Genomic DNA, 24181 nt, shown 5'->3' with positions numbered 1-24181 from the left:
TTTCACGTGGATAGGGCGGAGTTGAGGACTAGTCCTCAATTTCTGCCAAAAGTGGTCTCATCTTTTCATATGAACCAACCTATTGTCGTGCCTGTGGCTTCTCGGGACTTGGAGGATTCCGAGGCCCTGTATGTGGTCAGGGCTTTGAAGATTTATGTGACCAGAACAGCTAGGATCAGGAAGACTGAGGCTCTGTTTGTTCTGTATGCGGCCAACAAGGTTGGCGCTCCTGCTTCAAAGCAGACTATTGCTCGCTGGATCTGTAACACGATTCAGTAGGCGCATTCTACGGCAGGATTGCCATTGCATAAATCTGTTAAGGCCCATTCCACTAGGAAGGTGGGCTCTTCTTGGGCGGCTGCCCGAGGGGTCTCGGCATTACAGTTGTGCCGAGCAGCTACTTGGTCGGGGTCAAACACCTTTGCGAAGTTCTATAAGTTTGATACCCTGGCTGAGGAGGACCTCCTGTTTGCTCAATCGGTGCTGCAGAGTCATCCGCACTCTCCCGCCCGTTTGGGAGCTTTGGTATAATCCCCATGGTCCTTACGGAGTCCCAGCATCCTCTAGGACCTAAGAGAAAATATGATTTTTCTTACCGGTAAATCTATTTCTCGTAGTCCGTAGAGGATGCTGGGCGCCCGTCCCAAGTGCGGACGACTTCTGCATGACTTGTATATAGTTATGGCTTACATAAGGGTTATGTTGTAGTTTTATCGGTTGGACCGAGGCTATGTTGTTGTTCATACTGTTAACTGGGTAGTTTATCACAAGTTATACGGTGTGATTGGTGTGGCTGGTATGAATCTCGCCCTTAGATTTACAAAAATCCTTCCTCGTACTGTCCATCTCCTCTGGGCACAGTTTCCCTAACTGAGGTCTGGAGGAGGAGCATAGAGGGGGAAGCCAGTGCACACCCAGAATCCAAAGCTTTCTTAAAGTGCCCTATCTCCTGCGGAGCCCGTCTATTCCCCATGGTCCTTACGGAATCCCAGCATCCTCTACGGACTAAGAGAAATAGATTTACCGGTAAGTAAAATCCTATTTTTCTCCCTCTTGGGGGTCCACGACCCGCCTGGAGGGAGAATAGATAGCGTGGCGTGCATACCACCGTGCCGCAGCGAGCCCGCAAGGGGCTCATTTGCGCTCGCCCAGCTGTCGGTATGCCGGCGGTCAGGATTCCGGTGCTGGTATGCTGGTCGCCAGGACCCCGACCACCGGTAAACCATACTACACCCCTTCCCATGTGCATGATTCATTTAAGTATCAGAATGGTCAAGAAAGATGCAGAGTTGTAGGTTGCCAGCCTACCACTAGTAATGGAGTAAAAGCATAAAAATGCACTGAAATGACTTGAATCCATTTTATTTTTTTCAAATACTCCCAACAGACTTTTGGATCTTAAAAATAAATACCCTGGCTTTTAGGGGGAAGGTGGGGCATGAAATGGATAGTGTACCAATGTGTAATCCCTCATGGTTGCTGCAGTCACGTTACACCACCCTTCTAGTCGCACCTAGTCAGGAGCGTGTTCAATAACTGAGCGTCTTTTTGCTCGTTTTTCCCCAAAAAATGCTTCTTTTTTGAATCGCTGTGCAAATATGATGCACAAGCAGACTTTGCTGATAAAAATATTTCTCTTACGTCCTAGAGGATGCTGGGGACTCCATAAGGACCTTGGGGTATAGACGGGCTCCGCAGGAGATAGGGCACCTAAAAAATCTTTGACTATGGGTGTGCACTGGCTCCTCCCTCTATGCTTCTCCTCCAGACCTCAGATCTTGTGCCCAGAGGAGAATGGGTGCACTGCAGAGAGCTCTCCAGAGTTTTCTGTTAAAGAAGAATTTTGCTAGGTTTTTTATTTTCAGGGAGTCCTGTTGGCAACAGGCTCCCTGCATCGTGGGACTGATGAGAGAGAAGCAGAGCTGGCTTGTCAAGTTGGGCACTGCTTCTAAGGCTACTGGACACCATTAGCTCCAGAAGGAGTCGGAACACAGGTCTCACCTGGAGGTCGTCCCGGAGCCGCGCCGCCGTCCTCCTCACAGATGCCGAAGAAAGAAGCCGGATGAGAAGGCAGAAGACATCTTAGGCGGCAGAAGACATCAGATCTTCATGCGCCATTGCTCCCAGTCTCTCTCACACACACACACACACACACACACACACACACACACACACACACACACACACACACACACACACACACACACACACACACACAGCAGCACTGAAGGGTGCGGGGGGGGGGGGGGGGCGCCCTGGGCAGCAATAAACCTCACATTTGGCAAATACAGATAGATTAGGCTGCGGAGGCAGTAAATCTAAGATCCCCCGCCATTTTCATTGAAAAATCACTGGGACCGAAGCCCGCCGTCGGGTGGGCGGGGCTTGATCCTCAGCACTAACCAGCGCCATTTTCTCCACAGAAGCTGCATGAGGAAAACGCTGGCTCCCTGGTCTCTCTCATGCTGAACTTCACAGGCTGGAAAAAAAGAGAGGGGGGCACATTAGCGACGCAGTGAGTGGGAATTGGTATATTATATATAGAAAAGCGTTATCTGGTCATAATTTTTCCAGTGTTTTTAAGCGCTGGTGTGTGCTGGCATGCTCTCTCTCTGTCCCTCCTTAGGGCCTGGTTGGGGTTTTGTCCCCTTATAGGTTAATCCAGGGGTGGGCAATTATTTCAGCTGGGGGGCCGCTTAACACTTCCAGCGAATATTCGAGGGCCACACACAAAATACTCAAAAAGAGTCCCCTTTTTACACATTACGGCAGACAGCGTGCCCTTTTTTTTTTTTACACATTACGGCAGATAGCGGCCCCTTTTTACACATTACAGCAGACAGCGCCCCCGTTTTTACACATTACGGCAGACATCGTCCCCCTTTTTACACATTACGGCAGACATCGTCCCCCTTTTTACACATTACGGCGGACATCGTCCCCCTTTTTACACATTACAGCAGAAAGTGCCCCCGTTTTTACACATTACGGCAGACATCGTCCCCCTTTTTACACATTACGGCAGACATCGTCCCCCTTTTTACACATTACGGCGGACATCGTCCCCCTTTTTACACATTACAGCAGACAGTGCCCCCGTTTTTACACATTACGGCAGACATCGTCCCCCTTTTTACACATTACGGCAGACATCGTCCCCCTTTTTACACATTACGGCAGACATCGTCCCCCTTTTTACACATTACGGCAGACATCGTCCCCCTTTTTACACATTACGGCAGACATCGTCCCCCTTTTTACACATTACGGCAGACATCGTCCCCCTTTTTACACATTACGGCGGACAGTGCCCCCGTTTTTACACATTACGGCAGACATCGTCCCCCTTTTTACACATTACGGCAGACATCGTCCCCTTTTTACACATTACGGCAGACATCGTCCCCTTTTTACACATTACGGCAGACAGTGCCCCCGATTTTACACATTACGGCAGACATCGTCCCCCTTTTTACACACTACGGCGGACATCGTCCCCCTTTTTACACATTACAGCAGACAGTGCCCCCGTTTTTACACATTACGGCAGACATCGTCCCCCTTTTTACACATTACGGCAGACATCGTCCCCCTTTTTACACATTACGGCGGACATCGTCCCCCTTTTCTCTATCGTCCTAGTGGATGCTGGGGTTCCTGAAAGGACCATGGGGAATAGCGGCTCCGCAGGAGACAGGGCACAAAAAGTAAAGCTTTAGGATCAGGTGGTGTGCACTGGCTCCTCCCCCTATGACCCTCCTCCAAGCCAGTTAGATTTTGTGCCCGGCCGAGAAGGGTGCAATCTAGGTGGCTCTCCTAAAGAGCTGCTTAGGAAAGTTTAGCTTAGGTTTTTTATTTTACAGTGAGTCCTGCTGGCAACAGGATCACTGCAACGAGGGACTTAGGGGAGAAGAAGTGAACTCACCTGCGTGCAGGATGGATTGGCTTCTTGGCTACTGGACATCAGCTCCAGAGGGACGATCACAGGTACAGCCTGGATGGTCACCGGAGCCTTGCCGCCGGCCCCCTTGCAGATGCTGAAGTAAGAAGAGGTCCAGAATCGGCGGCAGAAGACTCCTCAGTCTTCTAAAGGTAGCGCACAGCACTGCAGCTGTGCGCCATTTTCCTCTCAGCACACTTCACACGGCAGTCACTGAGGGTGCAGGGCGCTGGGAGGGGGGCGCCCTGGGAGGCAAATGAATACCTATTTTGGCTAAAAATACCTCACATATAGCCTCCGGAGGCTATATGGAGATATTTAACCCCTGCCAGAATCCGTTAAGAGCGGGAGACGAGGCCGCCCGAAAAAGGGGCGGGGCCTATCTCCTCAGCACACAGCGCCATTTTCCCTCACAGAAAGGCTGGAGGGAAGGCTCCCAGGCTCTCCCCTGCACTGCACTACAGAAACAGGGTTAAAACAGAGAGGGGGGGCACTAATTTGGCGATATGCTTATATATATATTAAGATGCTATAAGGGAAAACACTTATATAAGGTTGTCCCTATATAATTATAGCGTTTTTGGTGTGTGCTGGCAAACTCTCCCTCTGTCTCTCCAAAGGGCTAGTGGGTCCTGTCCTCTATCAGAGCATTCCCTGTGTGTGTGCTGTGTGTCGGTACGTGTGTGTCGACAGGTAGGAGGACGATGTTGGTGAGGAGGCGGAGCAATTGCCTGTAATGGTGATGTCACTCTCTAGGGAGTCGACACCGGAATGGATGGCTTATTTAGGAAATTACGTGATAATGTCAACACGCTGCAAGGTCGGTTGACGACATGAGACGGCCGACAAACAATTAGTACGGTCCAGACGTCTCAAAAACACCGTCAAGGGTTTTTAAAACGCCCGTTTACTTTAGTCGGTCGACACAGACACAGACAGGGACACTGAATCCAGTGTCGACGGTGAATAAACAAACGTATTCCTTATTAGGGCCACACGTTAAAGGCAATGAAGGAGGTGTTACGTATTTCTGATACTACAAGTACCACAAAAGAGGGTATTATGTGGGATGTGAAAAAACTACCATAGTTTTTCCTGAATCAGATAAATTAAATAAAGTGTGTGATGATGCGTGGGTTCCCCCCGATAGAAAATTATGGGCGGTATACCCTTTCCCGCCAGAAGTTAGGGCGCGTTGGGAAACACCCCTTAAGGTGGATAAGGCGCTCACACGCTTATCAAAACAAGTGGCGGTACCGTCTATAGATAGGGCCGTCCTCAAGGACCAGCTGACAAGGCTGGAAAATATAATAAAAAGTATATACACACATACTGGTGTTATACTGCGGCCAGCGATCGCCTCAGCCTGGATGTGCAGAGCTAGGGTGGCTTGGTCGGATTCCCTGACTAAAAATATTGATACCCTTGACAGGGACAGTATTTTATTGACTATAGAGCATTTCTATATATGCGAGATGCACAGAGGGATATTTGCACTCTGGCATCATGAATAAACGCGATGTCCATAACTGCCAGAAGATGTTATGGACACGACAGTGGTCAGGTGATGCAGATTCCAAACGGCACAGTATGGCCGTATAAAGGAAGAGGACTTGTTTGGGGTCGGTCCATCGGACCTGGTGGTCACGGCAACTGCTGGAAAATCCACCGTTTTTTACCCTAAGTCACATCTCTGCAGAAAAAGACACCGTCTTTTCAGCCTCAGTCCTCTCGTCCCTATAAGATCATATCTGCCCAGGGATAGAGGAAAGGGAAGAAGACTGCAACAGGCAGCCTATTCCCAGGAACAGAAGCGTTCCACCGCGTCTGACAAGTTCTCAGCATGGCGCTGAGACCGTACAGGACCCCTGGATCCTACATGTAGTATCCCGGGGGTACAGATGGGAATGTCGAGACGTTTCCCCTTCGCAGGCTCCTGAAGTCTGCTTTACCAAGTCTCCCTCCGACAAGGAGGTAGTATGGGAAAAAATTCACAAGCTGTGTTCCCAGCAGGTGACAATTAAATTACCCCTCCTACTACAGAAAAGGGGTATTATTCCACACTATATTGTGGTACTGAAGCCAGAAGGCTAGGTGAGACTTATTCTAAAAAAATTTTTTTTGAACACTTACAAAGGTTCAAATTAAGATGAAGTCACTCAGAGCAGTGATAACGAACCAGGAAGAAGGGGACTATATAGTGTCCCGGGACATCAGGGATGCTTACCTCTATGTCCCAAATTTGCCCTTCTCACTAAGGGTACCTCAGGTTCGTGGTGCAGAACTGTCACTATCAGTTTCAGACGCTGCCGTTTGGATTGTCCACGGCACCCCGGGGTCTTTACCAAGGTAATGGCCGAATTGATGATTCTTCTTCGAAGAAAAGGCGTCTTAATTATCCCTTACTTGGACGATCTCCTGATAGGGGCATAGTCCAGGGAACAGTTGGAGGTCGGAGTAGCACTATCTCGGATACTGCTACAATCAGCACGGGTGGATTCTAAATATTCCAAAATCGCAGCTGATCCCGACGACACGTCTGCTGTGCCTAGGGATGATTCTGGACACAGTCCAGAAAAAGGTGTTTCTCCCGGAAGAGAAAGCCAGGGAGTTATCCGAGCAAGTCAGGAACCTCCTAAAAACAGTGCATCATTGCACAAGGGTCCTGGTAAAAATGGTGGCTTCCTACGAAGCAATTCCATTCGGCAGATTTCACGTAAGAACTTTTCAGTGGGATCTGCTGGACAAATGGTCCGGATCGCATCTTCAGATGCATCAGCGGATAACCCAATATCCAAGGACAAGGGTGTCTCTCCTGTGGTGGTTATAGAGTGCTCATCTTCTAGAGGGCCGCAGATTCGGCATTCAGGATTGGATGCTGGTAACCACGGAGCCCAGCCTGAGAGGCTGGGGAGCAGTCACACAAGGGAAAAATTTCCAGGGAGTGTGATCAAGTATGGAGACTTTTCTCCACATAAATATACTGGAGCTAAGGGTAAATTTATAATGCTCTAAGCTTAGCAAGACCTCTGCTTCAAGGTCAGCCGGTATTGATCCAGTGGGAAAAACATCACGGCAGTCGCCCACGTAAACAGACAGGGCGACACAAGAAGCAGGAGGGCAATGGCAGAAACTGCAAGGACTTTTCGCTGGGCGGAAAATCATGTGATAACACTGTCAGCAGTTTTTCATCCCGGGAATGGAAACTGGGAAGCAGACTTCCTCAGCACGACCTCCACCCGGGAGAGTGGAAACTTCATTGAGAAGTTTTTTCCACATGATTGTAAACCGTTGGGAAATACCAAAGGTGGACATGATGGCGTCCCGTCTGAACAAAAAACGGGACAGGTATTGCGCCAGGTCAAGGGACCCTCAGGCAATAGATGTGGACGTTCTGGTAACACCGTGGGTGTACCAGTCGGTGTATGTGTTCCCTCCTCTGCTTCTCATACCTAAGGTGCTGAGAATTATAAGACGTAGAGGAGTAAGAACTATACTCATGGCTCCGGATTGGCCAAGAAGGACTTGGTACCCGGAACTTCAAGAGATGCTTACAGAGGTCTTATGGCCTCTGCCGCTAAGAAGGGACTTGCTTCAGCAAGTACCATGTCTGTTCCAAGACTTACCGCAGCTGCGTTTGTCGGCATGGCGATGGAAAGCCGGATCCTAAGGGAAAAAAGGCATTCCGGAAGAGGTCATTCCTACCCTGGTCAAAGCCAGAAAGGAGGTGACCGCACAACATTATCACCACGTGTGGCGAAAATTTGTTGCGTGGTGTGAGGCCAGGAAGGCCCCACAAAGAAATTTCAACTCGGTCGTTTCCTGCATTTCCTGCAAACAGGAGTGTCTATGGGCCTCAAATTGGGGTCCATTAAGGTTCAAATTCGGCCCTGTAAATTTTCTTCCAGAAAGAATTGGCTTCAGTTCCTGAAGTCCAGAAGTTTGTCAAGGGAGTATTGCATATACAAACCCCTTTTTTGTGCCTCCAGTGGCACTGTGGGATCTCAACGTAGTTCTGGGATTTCTCAAATCACATTGGTTTAAAACCAGTCAAATATGTGGATTTGCAGCATCTCACATAAAAAGTGACCATGCTCTTGGCCCTGGCCTGGACCAGGCGAGTGTCAAATTGGTGGTTTTTTCTCAAAAAAGCCCATATCTGTTTGTCCATTCGGACAGGGCAGAGCTGCGGACTCGTCCCCAGTTCTCTCCCTAAGGTGGTGTCAGTGTTTCACCTGAACCAGCTTATTGTGGTGCCTTGCACCTACTAGGGACTTGGAGGACTCCAAGTTGCTAGAAGTTGTCAGGGCCCTGAAAATATATTCCAGGACAGCTGGAGTCAGAAAATCTGACTCGCTGTTTATACTGTATGCACCCAACAAGTTGGGTGCGCCTGCTTCTAAGCAGTCGATTGCTCGTTGGATTTGTAACACAATTCAACTTGCACATTCTGAGGCAGGCCTGCCACAGTCTAAATCGGTTAAGGCCCATTCCACAAGGAAGGTGGGCTCATCTTGGGCGGCTGCCCGAGAGGTCTCGGCATTACAACTCTGCCGAGCAGCTACGTGGTCAGGGGAGAACACGTTTGTAAAATTCTACAAATTTGATATCCTGGCAAAAGAGGACCTGGAGTTCTCTCATTCGGTGCTGCAGAGTCATCCGCACTCTCCCGCCCGTTTGGGAGCTTTGGTATAATCCCCATGGTCCTTTCAGGAACCCCAGCATCCACTAGGACGATAGAGAAAATAAGAATTTACTTACCGATAATTCTATTTCTCGGAGTCCGTAGTGGATGCTGGGCGCCCATCCCAAGTGCGGATTATCTGCAATACTTGTACATAGTTACAAAAATCGGGTTATTATTGTTGAGCCATCTTTTCAGAGGCTCCGCTGTTATCATACTGTTAACTGGGTTTAGATCACAAGTTGTACGGTGTGATTGGTGTGGCTGGTATGAGTCTTACCCGGGATTCAAAATTCCTCCCTTATTGTGTACGCTCGTCCGGGCACAGTACCTAACTGGCTTGGAGGAGGGTCATAGGGGGAGGAGCCAGTGCACACCACCTGATCCTAAAGCTTTACTTTTTGTGCCCTGTCTCCTGCGGAGCCGCTATTCCCCATGGTCCTTTCAGGAACCCCAGCATCCACTACGGACTCCGAGAAATAGAATTATCGGTAAGTAAATTCTTATTTTTACACATTACAGCAGACAGTGCCCCCGTTTTTACACATTACGGCCGACATCGTCCCCCTTTTTACACATTACGGCAGACATCGTCCCCCTTTTTACACATTACGGCAGACATCGTCCCCCTTTTTACACATTACGGCAGACATCGTCCCCCTTTTTACACATTATGGCAGACAGCGTGCCCTTTTTTTTTTTTACACATTACGGCAGATAGCGGCCCCTTTTTACACATTACAGCAGACAGCGCCCCCGTTTTTACACATTACGGCAGACATCGTCCCCCTTTTTACACATTACGGCAGACATCGTCCCCCTTTTTACACATTACGGCGGACATCGTCCCCCTTTTTACACATTACGGCAGACATCGTCCCCCTTTTTACACATTACGGCAGACATTGTCCCCCTTTTTACACATTACGGCAGACATCGTCCCCCTTTTTACACATTGCGGCGGACATCGTCCCCCCTTTTTACACATTACAGCAGACAGTGCCCCCGTTTTTACACATTACGGCAGACATCGTCCCCCTTTTTACACATTACGGCAGACATCGTCCCCCTTTTTACACATTACGGCAGACATCGTCCCCCTTTTTACACATTACGGCAGACATCGTCCCCCTTTTTACACATTACGGCAGACATCGTCCCCCTTTTTACACATTATGGCGGACAGTGCCCCCGTTTTTACACATTACGGCAGACATCGTCCCCCTTTTTACACATTACGGCAGACATCGTCCCCTTTTTACACATTACGGCAGACAGTGCCCCCGATTTTACACATTACGGCAGACATCGTCCCCCTTTTTACACATTACGGCAGACATCGTCCCCCTTTTTACACATTACGGCGGACATCGTCCCCCTTTTTACACATTACGGCGGACATCGTCCCCCTTTTTACACATTACTGCGGACATCGTCCCCCTTTTTACACATTACAGCAGACAGTGCCCCCGTTTTTACACATTACGGCAGACATTGTCCCCCTTTTTACACATTACAGCAGATAGTGCCCCCGTTTTTACACATTACGGCAGACATCGTCCCCCTTTTTACACATTACGGCAGACATCGTCCCCCTTTTCTTTTTCATCCACTAGGGGTCACTGGAGTACTCTTGGGATATGGACGGCTTCCGCAGGAAGTAGGCACTGAATAAATTAATTTTGGGACTATACCTCCCCTCCATAGCCCTGAGTACCTCAGTGTTTTTTCTGTGCTCGACACAGTTAGTAGGCTTGTGGCTTTGCTGCCACAGAGGTCCACATTTCATTGGATTTTTTTTTTTTTTCTAAGTTTTTTCTTTTTTCAACGATTTTCAACATCCCTTCCCCCCCTTCCAATAGGTGGGTCCGGGATAAGTGAAGGCTGCTTTAGCAGCTGTGGGTGTCGGACCTCTCAAAAAAAGAGCTCCCTCACTACCACCTGCAGGACTAAGACCTGCAGTAAAGGCTGGACGGAACTTACAGAGAAGGCCCGTCATAGCCCTCACCACAGGGTCCAGGTATGTTGAACGGGGCGGTCAGCTCACGCTGCCGCCCCACTGTGTGGGACACTGTGTGTGTGTGTGTGTGTGTGTGTGGCCCAGGCCCTCGATGCCGCTTCGGGCTCCCTCTCCACCATAGCCCGGCTCCGTGTATAGAGAATGGTATACGGAGCATGGGGGGACACACAAATGAGAGTCAAAAGGCAGGTTTCTTAGCCTAGTGAGTAACTTTGCTGCCACAGTGATGTTCCCTGCACACAGAAATGTCAGGGTCCCTGGATAAAATCTCATGATTAAACTCTTATTGATAAGGGAATACAGCAGAGCTGCATATGTTTTACAAAAGGCTATGAAGTCCTGGTTAAAGCAAGATTAACCATGTTTCCTGTTGTATTTCCAGAAATTCCTGTGTTACATCTCTCCTCCATTGAAGGCGCAGGGGTGTTAAGGGGAATTTGGGAGCAGGCATATGGCTGGCGTGCACTGCACTTGGCCAGATATAATAGAGACACCTTAGTGCTATTTACTGAGTCGTGCAAGTTGTCGGTCTTTGTTTTTGTTTTGGTTGTATTGTCTGTCTGCATAAGTAAGACACCAGCAATTACTAATAAGCAGTTTCCCTGCCATGTCTAAAACATGGATATACATAATTATTTATATCATAACTGTTTATAATGATATTATCCTAAACACTGCAAATCTGATTCATGGTTGTGGCAGCCAAATACTGGTTTTGTTCATTTGTTGTAAAGTAAGTATATTATAACAATTGTAAAGCACATGGTGCTTATAAATCAGTATCTGTGGAGCCGTGTGAGTTCACTCACCTGCAGCAGCTTTGGCTTAAATCACTTGGCCACACCACACTGGATACGCCCAATCTCTTCTGATTTTGGAAGCTAAGCAGTGTTGGGCCTGATTAGCCACCTGGGAGTACAAGGTGCTGTAGGTATTTTTAATCTACAGCCACACCACACTGGGTACGCCCTAACTCATCTGAGCTTGGAAGCTAAGCAGGGTTGCATACTGTTTTACCATCTGGGAAACTGGTGATCCAACTAGATTGCATACTAATACATGCTAGTTTAAACTGTTAAAAATAGCTCAGTTTGGGCTTACACTATCAATATAAACCTACTATAGGTTTTACAGTCAGGATAGCTCTCCAGAGCGCGCTCCCGGCGCCGGCCACTAGAAGGGCCCATTAACTAAGCTGTGGTCAAGCAGCAGTCATCTCAGGTTTTAAGCCCGTGAGAGGTCACATTTAGTTCAGACTTGTAAAAATGTGTTATACCTGTGTACAGGATATGTGTATAGGGGATCTACAGCCACACCACACTGGATACGCCCAATCTCAACTGATTTTGGAAGCTAAGCAGTGTTGGGCCTGGTTAGTACCTGAATGGGAGACCACCTGGGAATACAAGGTGCTGTAGATACTATGTGTGTATATATATATATATGTATATATATATATATATATATATATATATATATATATATATATATATATTTATTAAAGTCTGAACATGTGTGAATATACATTGTTGTATATATGTATATATAATATGCTGACATTAAAAGTCTATTTTGCAGTAAGCAAGAATAATTGATCAGCACTCAGTGCTTATTAACACTATCTGTTGAGCACTGCAGACATGGCCACACCACAGCAGTTTTGCTTATTGTTTTTACAGGTGGCTCGGTAGCCAAGTGGTTAGGCTTTCCGGCCACAGTGAACATTGTGTTTGCATGAACACTGGTTCAGATCCTGGTTTAACAGGTGTTTTAAAAGTAGGACAATTTTTTTCTTTTAATGTTACTTCCTGGTTCTTTCTCGGAAGTTGCTGCCCTACAACACTTAGACTCTGGAGGAGCGGGGTGTTGTTAGGAGTTTAATTTATTAATTGTTTTTGTACAGCATGACTCTACAGGAAGATTCACTATTGCTGGTAACCACATGCACGGTAATGCAGGTTTATACACACGTTATTTCCGTGGTGTACTTACTGGTTGGAGTACATGATCTCTTGCACTTACATGTGCAGCAGAGTACTGCAATGGATGCATGCTGGGCCCATAACCCAGAGGTAGGCAGATTGAAACTATCCTCTGCTATATGCATTTATGCATAATCAAACAAGCAGCTTCGCTGCAAAGTCGGTCACACAGTGTGTCGGACAAATACGAATCTGGGCCAGTGGCGCAATGTATATCGCATCTGACTATGCATAACAAGATTGTAGGTTCGTCTCCGACCTGGCTTGTTTAAATTGCCGTGATCATATAGTGGTTAGTACTCTGTGTAAAGACTGCACAGACAGTTTCAGTTAGATTGTTGCGGTCGATTGCCACCAGCCCTCATAGCACCAAGCCAGTACGTCAGGTTCTCAGCGAAGGCTGAACAATTTCCAATCAGAGACAATTGCATTTATTGGGGGTTTTACTACATATCGGAGTATACCCTACACAGCAGTAGGGCTGTTGCTTCGCCCTGCTTTGGTAAGGGTTTGAGGTAACAAGGCTGTAGTGGCAGGGCATTCCGGTTCAGGTTTGCCCTAAATAAAGACCACCTTACACTTCTTGCTGCCTACAGCTTCTTTGGACGTTGGCAGTTGGTTCTTGCGTTCTAGCTTCGCTAGTAGCGCATAACGTCCACTTTGGCTACGTTCCTAACAGGCGGAGTCGGATTCCAAACGAGATAGATCGCAGACCAAGTGGGGAGGAAAATCTGATTTCCTACCATTGTCTACGCGAATTTCTGGATGATTCCGTCTCAACGACTTCAAATCCTAAGTATGATTCTCAATACGGTAAATCAAAGAATTTACATACCCGAACAGAAAGTACAGGTCATTCGTCATCTGGTACAATTAGTGCTCAAGCCACGCACAGTCTCGGTCACTTGGGCATTCGCCTATTAGACAATGGTGGCGGCTTTCGAAGCGCTTCAGTTCGGAGGACTTCACTCTCGTCCTTTTCAATTGGATGTGTTCGCACAGTGGTCGGGCTCGCATCTGCAGATTTACTGCAGAAGTGAGGTTGTCTCCAAGGACCAGAGAGTCTCTACTCTGGTGGCTCAAAGTACAGAATCTAACCGCAGGGAAACGGTTCGGTGCCTGGAATTGGATAATTCTCACGGCGGACGCAAGTCTCAGAGATTGGGGAGCTGTAGTTCAAAATTATCAGCTCCATGGTCTCTGGGCGGATCACGAAAGATTGCTGCCTATAAATGTCCTGGAACTCCGGGCAATTTACAATGCGCTACTATAAGTAGTGCACGGGCTGCAGGCTCAGGCTGTTCAGGTGCAGTCAGACAATGCGACAGCAGTCGCATACATCAACAAACAAGGAGAAACGAAAAACCGGAGGGCAATGCGGGAGGTACAGATGTGTCCACATGCTGCTCCAGAAGTGGAGTTACCCGCAGGTGGACCTGATGGCATCTCGCCGCAATCATCAAACGCCCCAGGTCGTGTCCAGAACGAGAGATCCAAAGGCAGTGGCGGTGGATGCTCTCTCAATCGCGTGGCCATACAGTCTCGTGTATCTATTTCCACCGTTTCCGCTGCTCCCTCTGTGGCTAAAACGGATCAAAGGAGAGTCCGTCACAGTTATACTAGTGACGCCTCTTTGGCCTCCGGAGAGCTTGGTTCTCGGATCTCCGCGGTCTACTCGCAGTCTGTCTTTGGCCGCTCCCACTACGTTCGGACCTGTTACAGCAGGGTCCATTCCTCTTACCCGATTTAGCGCAGCCACGTTTGACGGGGTGGCTGTTGAGACAGCCCTCTTAAGAAGAGAGGGCATTCCAGAATCGGTTATTCCAACCATGTTACGAGCTAGGAAGCCGGTTACGGCAGCTCATTATTACAGAATTTGGCGTGCCTATGTAGGTTGGTGTGAAGCTCTGAAGTTTCCGACATCATCTTTTAAGTTATCCCGTCTTTTTTGTTATTTCTACAGATGGGGTTAGATGGAGGTCTGAGTTTATCCACACTAAAGGTGCAGATATCGGCGGCGTCCATTTATTTTCATAGTAGATTGGCCCTATTGCCGTCGGTTCACACCTTTTAGGCAGGGTGTCCTCAGAGTTCAGACTCCATTCACTCTACCTACTGCGCTATAAGACTTGAATCTGGTTTTTAGATTTCTTAGTCTTTTTATTATGAACCCTTACAACAAGTGGATATTAAATTTCTCACTTGGGGGAAACAATGTTTCTTTTAGCCTTAGCGTCAGCAAGGCGTGTTTCAGTTTGGGTACTTTGTCATGCAAACCACCGTATTTAGGTTTCATGATGACAGAGCGCAATTCCGAGCAAATTCTGCTTTTCTGCCAAAAGTAGTGTCATCTTTTCACATCAATCAACCAATAGTAGTTCCTATGTTAACAGGAGACTCTGGTAGGTGGATGTGGTATGCGCATTACGCATTTATGTATCCCGAACGTCGACCGTTTGTAAGACGGATACGTTGTTTACTCTCTATGATGCTGCCAAGATGGGTTGGCCAGCTTCTAGGCAGACCTTATCCAGTTGGATTAAAGTGACCATACGTCAGGCTTACCTTCATGCTAGGTTACAGCCACCTACATCGATAACAGCTCATTCCACACGTGCTGTGAGAACATCATGGTCAGCGAGTCGTGGAGCTTCTACGACACAGCGTTGCCGGGCGGCTACATGGTCTTCGGTGCACACGTTTGTGCGCCTCTACAAGTTTGATACGTTTGCGGCATCAGCATCTAGCTTTGGCCGTTTAGTGTTACAGGTGCCAAACAGCTCTCCCGCCACGGAGGAGACTTTGGTACATCCCAAGAGTACTCCAGTGACCCCTAGTGGATGAAAAAGAAAATAGGATTTTGGTACTTACCAGGTAAATCCTTTTCTTTGAATCCATAGGGGGCACTGGACGCCCACCCAGAGCAGTTTACCCGGTTTGGGGTAGGTTCAGTAGATCTTATGGTAACACACTTTCACCGACTGGTTCAGATTAACAAGTTATGGTGTCAACTGTTTAGTTGTCAGTAATGTTGGGTTAACTTTATTGTTGTCCGTTATGTTATATGTAATGCTCAATTGTCAACCTCTCTATCGCTCCTGTTCGGCTCAGTAAAAAACACTGAGGTACTCAGGGATATGGAGGGGAGGTATAGTCCCAAAATTAATTTATTCAGTGCCTACTTCCTGCGGAAGCCGTCCATATCCCAAGAGTACTCCAGTGCCCCCTATGGATTCAAAGAAAAGGATTTACCTGGTAAGTACCAAAATCCTATTTTTACACATTACGGCAGACATCGTCCCCCTTTTTACACATTACGGCAGACATCGTCCCCCTTTTTACACATTATGGCAGACATCGTCCCCCTTTTTACACATTACGGCAGACAGCGTCCCACTTATTTACATATTATGGCAGACAGTCCCTTCCCCCCTCCCCTCTCCCCTAAACCCATATTGCAGATTTTAACTCCGCGGCCTCCCTACCCCTAAACCTATATGGCAGCTGAAGCGCTAATACAGGGGCTGGCTGGACAGGGGGTTTACCTGTTTGTCACAGTGGCAGACGATCCCCACTGTCCGATGGTCCGTGCTGCTGCTGCTGCCGCCTAGAGTCGCTGCTGATGTGGCCTCTCCTGCTCGCTGGCCGCCGCTTCTTCTCTTCACTCAGCCGCCGCTCCTGCTCACTGCAGTGCCCGTGCCGCCCAGCGCGCGCATGGTAACAGAGGAAATCCCGGTCAGCTGACCCTGTGACGTGACCGGGATTTCCTCAGCGGCGCCGCGTCTGAGAGCAGTGCAATGACAAGCGGCCTGTCGGGCCGCTTGTCATTGCACTCTGGTGGGGTACAGCGGGCCAGGCACGATCGGTCTGCGGGCCGCATCCGGCCCGCGGGCCGCATGTTGCCCACCCCTAGGTTAATCCCTGTGTGTGTGGGGTGTCGGTACGTGTGTCGACATGTCTGAGGCGGAAGGCTTCTCCAAGGAGGAGGTGGAGCAAATGAGTGGTGTGTCCCCGTCGGTTGTGCCGACTCCGAATTGGATGGACATGTGGCATATGTTGAATGCAAGTGTGGCATCTTTACATAAAAGGCTTGATAAGGCTGAATTAGGGGGGACATCAGGGGGTCAATCCTCGGATTGGACCGACTCACAGGGCCCGTCGGGGTTTCAAAAGCGTCCCTTAACACAAGACACTACTACCGACACGGATTCTGATTCCAGTGTCGACTACGACGAAGTAAAATTGCACCCTAGGGTGACTAAAACCATTAAGTGTATGATTGTGGCTATAAGGGATGTGTTGCATATTGAGGATGAACCCTCGGTCCCCGACACAAGGGTACACATGTTTAAGGAAAAGAAACAGATTATTAACTTTCCCACATCTCATGAATTAAATGATTTCTTTGGAAAAGCTTGGGAGACTCCGGAAAAGAGACCGCAGATCCCCAAAATAATTTATATGGCATACCCCTTCCCTAAGCAGGACAGGGAGATTTGGGAATCACCCCCCACTGTGGACAAGGCCCTGACGCGCTTGTCCAAGAAAGTGGCGCTACCGTCTCCTGACACAGCGGCCCTTAAGGACCATGCAGATCGCAGGCAAGAAACTACCTTAAAGTGTATTTATTCTCATACGGGTGCTGTGCTAAGACCGACAATTGCGTCGGCATGGGTGTGTTGCGCAATTGCAGCTTGGACAGATGAGCTGACAGATCAATTTGATAATATGGATAAGGATACTATATTCTTAACTCTAGCCCATATAAAAGACGCAGTCTTATTTATGAGGGATGCTCAAAGGGACATTGGATTGCTGGCTTCTAGGGCCAATGCCATGTCTATCTCAGCGAGAAGATCCTTATGGACTCGCCAATGGACGGGTGATGCGGATTCCAAAAAACATATGAAAGTACTACCCTATAAGGGTGATGTATTGTTTGGGGATGGGCTGACGGACCTGGTTTCCACAGCTACAGCAGGTAAATCAAATTTTTGACCATATATTCCCCAACAGCAAAAGAAAGTGACACCCTATCAGATGCAGTCCTTTCGGTCGCACAAGTCCAGAAGAGGTCGGGGATCATCTTTCCTCGCCAGAGGTAAGGGCAGAGGCAAAAGAGCACCTGCTTCGGCAGGTGCCCAGGAACAAAAGTACTCCCCGGCTGCTCCAAAACCCACAGCATGACGCTGGGGCTCCCCTGAGGGAGTCCGCACCTGTGGGGGCACGTCTTCAACTTTTCAGTCAGGCCTGGGTCAGTTCGGATCTGAATCCCTGGGTGTTGGAAATAGTTTCCAGGGTTACAAATTGGAATTCGAGGAGGTGCCCCCGCGCCGATTTTTCAAATTGGCCCTACCAGCTTCCACATCGGACAGGGATATAGTGTTAGCTGCAATTCAAACGCTGTGTATACAGCAAGTGATAATCAAGGTTCCCCTGCACCAGCAGGGAAGAGGTTACTATTCAACCCTATTTGTGGTACCGAAACCGGACGGTTCGGTCAGACCTATTTTGAATCTGAAATCCCTAAACCTGTACATAAAAAGATTCAAATTCAAAATGGAATCTCTCAGAGCGATAATAGCCAACATGGTGGAGGGGGAGTTTATGGTGTCTCTTGACATAAAGGATGCGTACCTTCATGTCCCCATATATGCCCCCCATCAGGAATACCTGAGATTCGCTGTACAGGATTGTCATTACCAATTTCAGACGTTGCCGTTTGGACTCTCCACGGCCCCGAGGATTTTCACCAAGATAATGGCGGAAATGATGGTGCTCCTGCGCAAACATGGAGTCACAATTATCCCATACTTGGACGATCTCCTGATAAAAGCGAGATCAAGGGAGAAATTGCTGAGCAGTGTGGCGCTCTCTCTGAGTGTGCTCCAGCAACACGGTTGGATTCTAAATCTACCGAAGTCACAGTTGATTCCGACAACTCGACTACCGTTCCTAGGTATGATACTGGATACGGAACAAATGAAGGTCTTCCTCCCAATAGAGTAAGGACATCCAGGACATGGTCAGAGACCTGCTAAAACCGAAAAGGGTGTCAGTTCACCAATGCACTCGAGTTCTGGGGAAAATGGTGGCGGCCTACGAGGTCATTCTCTTCGGAAGGTTCCATGCAAGGACTTTTCAATGGTATCTTCTGGACAAGTGGTCCGGGTCCCATCTGCACTTACATCGGAAAATAACTCTGTCCCCAGGGGCCAGAGTGTCCCTCCTGTGGTGGTTGCAAAGTGCTCACCTCCTGGAGGGTCGCAGGTTCGGAATTCAGGATTGGATCCTGGTTACCACGGACGCGAGCCTCCGAGGATGGGGAGCGGTCACGCAGGGAAAGAATTTTCAGGGTCTTTGGTCAGACTAGGAGTCCTGTCTACACATCAATGTGTTGGAACTCAGGGCCATTTACAACGGCCTTCGACAAGCGGAGAGTCTTCTTCGAAACCTACCGGTTCTGATTCAATCAGACAATGTCACAGCAGTGGCTCATGTGAACTGCCAAGGCGGGACAAGAAGCAGAGTCGCGATGGCGGAAGCCACAAGGATCCTTCGCTGGGCGGAAAATCATGTAAGCGCTCTGTCGGCTGTCTTCATTCCGGGAGTGGACATCTTGGAAGCAGACTTCCTCAGCAGACACGATCTCCATCCAGGAGAGTGGGGACTTCATCAAGAAGTCTTTGCAGACGTAACGCGTCTTTGGGGAACTCCTCAAATAGACATGATGGCGTCACGCCTCAACAAAAAGCTTCGGAGGTACTGTGCCAGGTCTCGGGACCCTCAGGCAGTAGCAGTAGACGCTCTGGTAACACCGTGGGTGTTCAAATCGGTCTACGTGTTTCCTCCTCTTCCTCTCATCACAAAAGTGTTGAGGATCATAAGATGAAGAAGAGTACAGACGATACTCGTTGTCCCAGACTGGCCTCGAAGGGCCTGGTACTCGGATCTACAAGAGATGCTCACAGGAGACCCCTGGCCTCTTCCTCTGAGGGAAGACCTGTTGCAACAGGGGCCCTGTGTATTTCAAGACTTACCGCGGTTACGTTTGACGGCATGGCGGTTGAACGCCGAATCCTAGCGAAAAAGGGGATTCTGGAAGAGGTCATCCCTACTTTAATAAAGGCTAGGAAGGAGGTGACGGTAAAACATTATCACCGTATCTGGCGAAAGTATGTGTCTTGGTGTGAGACCAAGAATGCACCTACGGAAGATTTTCATCTGGGTCGTTTTCTCCACTTCCTACAGACAGGAGTGGATATGGGCCTGAAATTAGGCTCTGTTAAGGTATAGATTTCGGCCCTCTCGATTTTCTTTCAGAAGGAATTGGCTTCTCTTCCAGAAGTCCAGACGTTTGTAAAGGGAGTGCTGCACATCCAGCCCCCTTTTGTGCCTCCAGTGGCACCATGGGACCTGAACGTAGTGTTGCAGTTCCTAAAATCACACTGGTTTGAACCGCTTAACAAGGTTGAGTTGAAATTTCTTACCTGGAAGGTGGTCATGTTGTTGGCCTCAGCATCAGCAAGGCGAGTGTCAGAATTGGCGGCTCTATCACACAAGAGCCCCTACTTGATTTTTCATGTGGATCGAGCTAAATTGAGGACACGTCCGCAATTTTTACCTAAAGTGGTTTCTTAATAAGATTGGCGCACCTGCTTCGAAGCAGACTATTGCTCGCTGGATCTGTAATACGATTCAGCAGGCTCACTCTACGGCTGGATTGCTGGTACCAAATTCGGTTAAGGCCCATTCCACTAGGAAGGTGGGCTCTTCTTGGGCGGCTGCCCGAGGTGTCTCGGCATTACAACTTTGCCGAGCGGCGACTTGGTCGGGGTAAAACACTTTTGCTAAATTCTACAAGTTTGATACCCTGGCTGATGAGGACCTAGCATTTGCTCAGTCGGTGCTGCAGAGTCATACGCACTCTCCCGCCCGATTGGATGCTTTTGTATAAACCCCATGGTCCTTACGGAGTCCCCAGCATCCTCTAGGACGTAAGAGAAAATAAGATTTTAAACCTACCGGTAAATCTATTTCTCCTAGTCCGTAGAGGATGCTGGGCGCCCGTCCCAGCGCAGAAACTCTGCAAGACTTGTATATAGTTGTTGCTTACTTAAGGGTTATGTTACAGTTGAAATCGGTCTTGAACCGTTACTGTTGTTGTTCATACAGTTAACTGGTTATGTATGTTACAGGTTACATGGTATGATTGGTGTGGGCTGGTATGAATCTTGCCCTTGGATTGCTAAATCCTGCCTTGTATTGTCCATCTCCTCTGGGTACAGTTCTCTAACTGAGGTCTGGAGGAGGGGCATAGAGGGAGGAGCCAGTGCACACCCATAGTCAAAGTTCTTTTTAGGTGCCCTATCTCCTGCGGAGCCCGTCTATACCCCATGGTCCTTACGGAGTCCCCAGCATCCTCTACGGACTAGGAGAAATAGATTTACCGGTAGGTTTAAAATCTTATTTTTCCTGGAAAACACTAATATATCTCTTCTTTTGCAGATACAGCTGCATACAGAATATAGGCATGCCACATATTTTAATCAGCAAAGTCTGCTTGTTCACCTTATTCATGTAGTGATCCAAATAAGGCACATTTTCGGGGGGGAAAATACTCTTGGTGCTGGCCAAGTTGCATGGGAGCTGGCGGCTCTCATGCGCCCTGTGTGCGCCGCGACTCATTACCTATGGAGGCTAGATGAGGAAGGACTCATCTATACCATTATCAAATAAGATCTCTTATCTTCATTTCTGCAGAGGGGTACACTTATATTCCACAGGGAATAACATCGGGGTGTAGAGTTGGCTCTTGATCCGAGGCACCAACATGCTAAAAACTTTGACTGTTCCCAGGATGCACCGCACCTCCTCTATATAACCCTCCTCCATGCACAGGAGCTCAGTTTTAAAGTTGGTTCCTGTATAGCAGGTCACTAACAGGCGTTAGACAGCCCTGAAGAATTGAAGAAGAAAGCTTTTTGAAGACTGAGCAGCAGCACTTTTATGTCCTTAGGACATGCTGTGCTGCGGCTCCATCACCTCCCCTCTGTGGCGCTGTATACTCACGCGGCCTAGTTCCCAGGAACTTACAGCGGAGACGCACCGGTATCTTGGCACACCGCCGCTGCTCATCTACAGGATTGCTTGGCTGCAGGATATGGGGAGGAGGTAAGAGGGTCCCCCAGGTGGGACCCGCCTGGTTGAAATAACGATCCCGGAGACGGACCGCACGGCTGGCGTGGACACTGTATGGCACAGGGACCCCACTATATCCACCAGGGCTATAGGAGCACAGGTTACTTTTTATACAGGCTCTGTTTATACCGGTAGTGAAGTCCAGCAAAAGGGGGATAGAGCGCTAACATGTAGCCCCTCCCCTCAGCTGCGGGCGCCATCTCCCACAGATGTTCCCGCCCTGGAGCTGCTTTCACTTTCTCCCTCAACTCCCTGCTAAGACCAGGCGCAATTTCTACTTCAGGGCTGCTCTCCACGGGATTGCTGGGTGCGGTCTCCTCTGTATAGCTGCCTGTCACAGCGCCATGCTTATACAGACACTTGAGTATTCTACATGTCATATAGACAGAGTTAGTTAAGAAAAAAGTGTGCTTCTAACAGAATAGGTGGTACAATTACTATGTGATATACATCCAGTATTGCTGTGCATTGTTATATCTCTCTGCATATATGTAAATTGCCTGTCCAGTGCAGTATATATGTATGTATGTATGTATATGTGTGTGTGTGTGTGTGTGTGTGTGTGTATATATATATATATATATATGTGTGTGTGTGTTGTGTGTGTGCGCAGTCTATACGTCTCAATGTTTTTTTCTGTGTATTTCAGTCACCCTATACCGATTAATTTCTCGGTTTGTGTCCTGTTTTTTATTAGCACATGAATCAGGGGATTACAGTATTCCTATTGTTTGGCTATATTGTACTGTGTGCCCCACGGTTACATTCCTCATAATGTCTGCCACACAGGGCGGGAATTCTGCGGACGCTCCTGCATCCGGCAGTGCTGCTCCCTCGGATTTACCCGGGGAAGGGAGGGGGGACCTGCTGCTGGTCCTGTGGCCAACCAAGAGCCACCCTGGGCTGCCTTCTCTTGTATGTTAAATACATTGGTAACACGTCTTACACCCCCTGTGGGACTACCTGTGCCATTGCAGCCACAACTTGTCCCTGCAGCTGATCCACCTTGGGCGGACACACTATCTAACCAGATACAGATTTTGAATAAATCCTTGGTTAAACAGAAGTCTACACCTCAGCCTTCTGGGGTTAAGGGGCCCTCTAAGCGTGTGGGTTCCTCCTCTCAATCCACTCATGTTTCAGATACTTCTGATGAAGATGGGGCCTATACTGATCCGACTGATTTTGACTCAGCGGCTTCTGATGGGGAGCATGTACCTCAGGTTGATGTCCCTGAATTAGTGGAAGCTATCAAAATGGTTCTCCAGATTGATGATGAAGCTGATCCCACTACTGTTTCAAAAAAGCCTGATAAATTCAAGCGTCAGAAAGTGGCAAAAGTAATTTTTCCTCACTCTGACCCTTTCATTGACATACGTCAAGAGGCTTGGGTCTCCCCAGGAAAGAAGTTAGCCCTATCCAAGAAGATGTTGGCTCGTTTTCCTATCCCTGCGGAGTTGACTAACAAGTGGGAAACTCAAAGAATAAATAAAACAGTGAGACCGCGCTACTACTTTGACAACAGATTTATATATCAAAAATATGAGCAATACAACATTAATACACGTAAACCGTCCGGTTATGAATAATACATAATTTAAAAATTAGAAATTAAAAATTAAGACTATCTATAGCTGACTGTGAGCCATTCTCCAAACAACCAAAGTTTAGACACAAATTAATGTTTATATATTCCTGTGTCTCCCAACACAACCTTAATTGTCAGATCTCAGTCTTATTCACTCTCAACTCGTAGTTGTTCCAACTTGAATTCCATGTGCAGAGATTAATGAATGGAGTTTTAGTACAGCATGCAGTTATTTCCACAACGGTTAGTAGTTCAGACACATATGAAAAGCAGCATAGGATCATTAATTGTATACCATGCGATATACTTGCTTTACATACCTCACCCCCATAGCTGTGAGGGTAATGAAGACTGGAAACTATTCTCCAGAGTACCAAGCAGGGAATGCACTCCTATTTATTCTCCCCTTAGCACTGGGGTAAGGATATGAAGCAGCCGGCCGGCTCAAAGTGATGTGTCACCTGCAGGTAAATACAGCAGACTGCGACAATAATGTCCCGTCCTTACTGTCGCAGTCTGCTGTATTTACCTGCAGGTGACACATCACTTTGAGCCGGCCGGCTGCTTCATATCCTTACCCCAGTGCTAAGGGGAGAATAAATAGGAGTGCATTCCCTGCTTGGGACTCTGGAGAAAAGTTGCCAGTCCTCATTACCCTCACAGCTATGGGGGTGAGGTATGTAAAGCAAGTATATCGCATGGTATACAATTAATGATCCTATGCTGCTTTTCATATGTGTCTGAACTACTAACCGTTGTGGAAATA

At 48.1% G+C, this 24181-nt stretch overlaps 1 protein-coding gene and 1 pseudogene across 1 annotated transcript in view; both read left to right on the top strand.

Moving 5' to 3' along the window:
* The window catches only part of PSMD14 (proteasome 26S subunit, non-ATPase 14), a 305697-nt gene that overhangs the window by 187220 nt on the left and 94296 nt on the right, over nt 1-24181 (top strand). The gene's annotated exons all lie outside the window — the stretch shown is intronic.
* LOC134947158 (5S ribosomal RNA) lies at nt 11947-12065 on the top strand (annotated as a pseudogene).

The sequence above is a fragment of the Pseudophryne corroboree genome, chromosome 7 (assembly GCF_028390025.1).
Source record: "Pseudophryne corroboree isolate aPseCor3 chromosome 7, aPseCor3.hap2, whole genome shotgun sequence".
NCBI lineage: Eukaryota > Metazoa > Chordata > Amphibia > Anura > Myobatrachidae > Pseudophryne > Pseudophryne corroboree.
The sequence above is the reverse complement of the archived record's forward strand: the minus strand, read 5'-3'. Positions and strand labels throughout refer to the sequence as shown.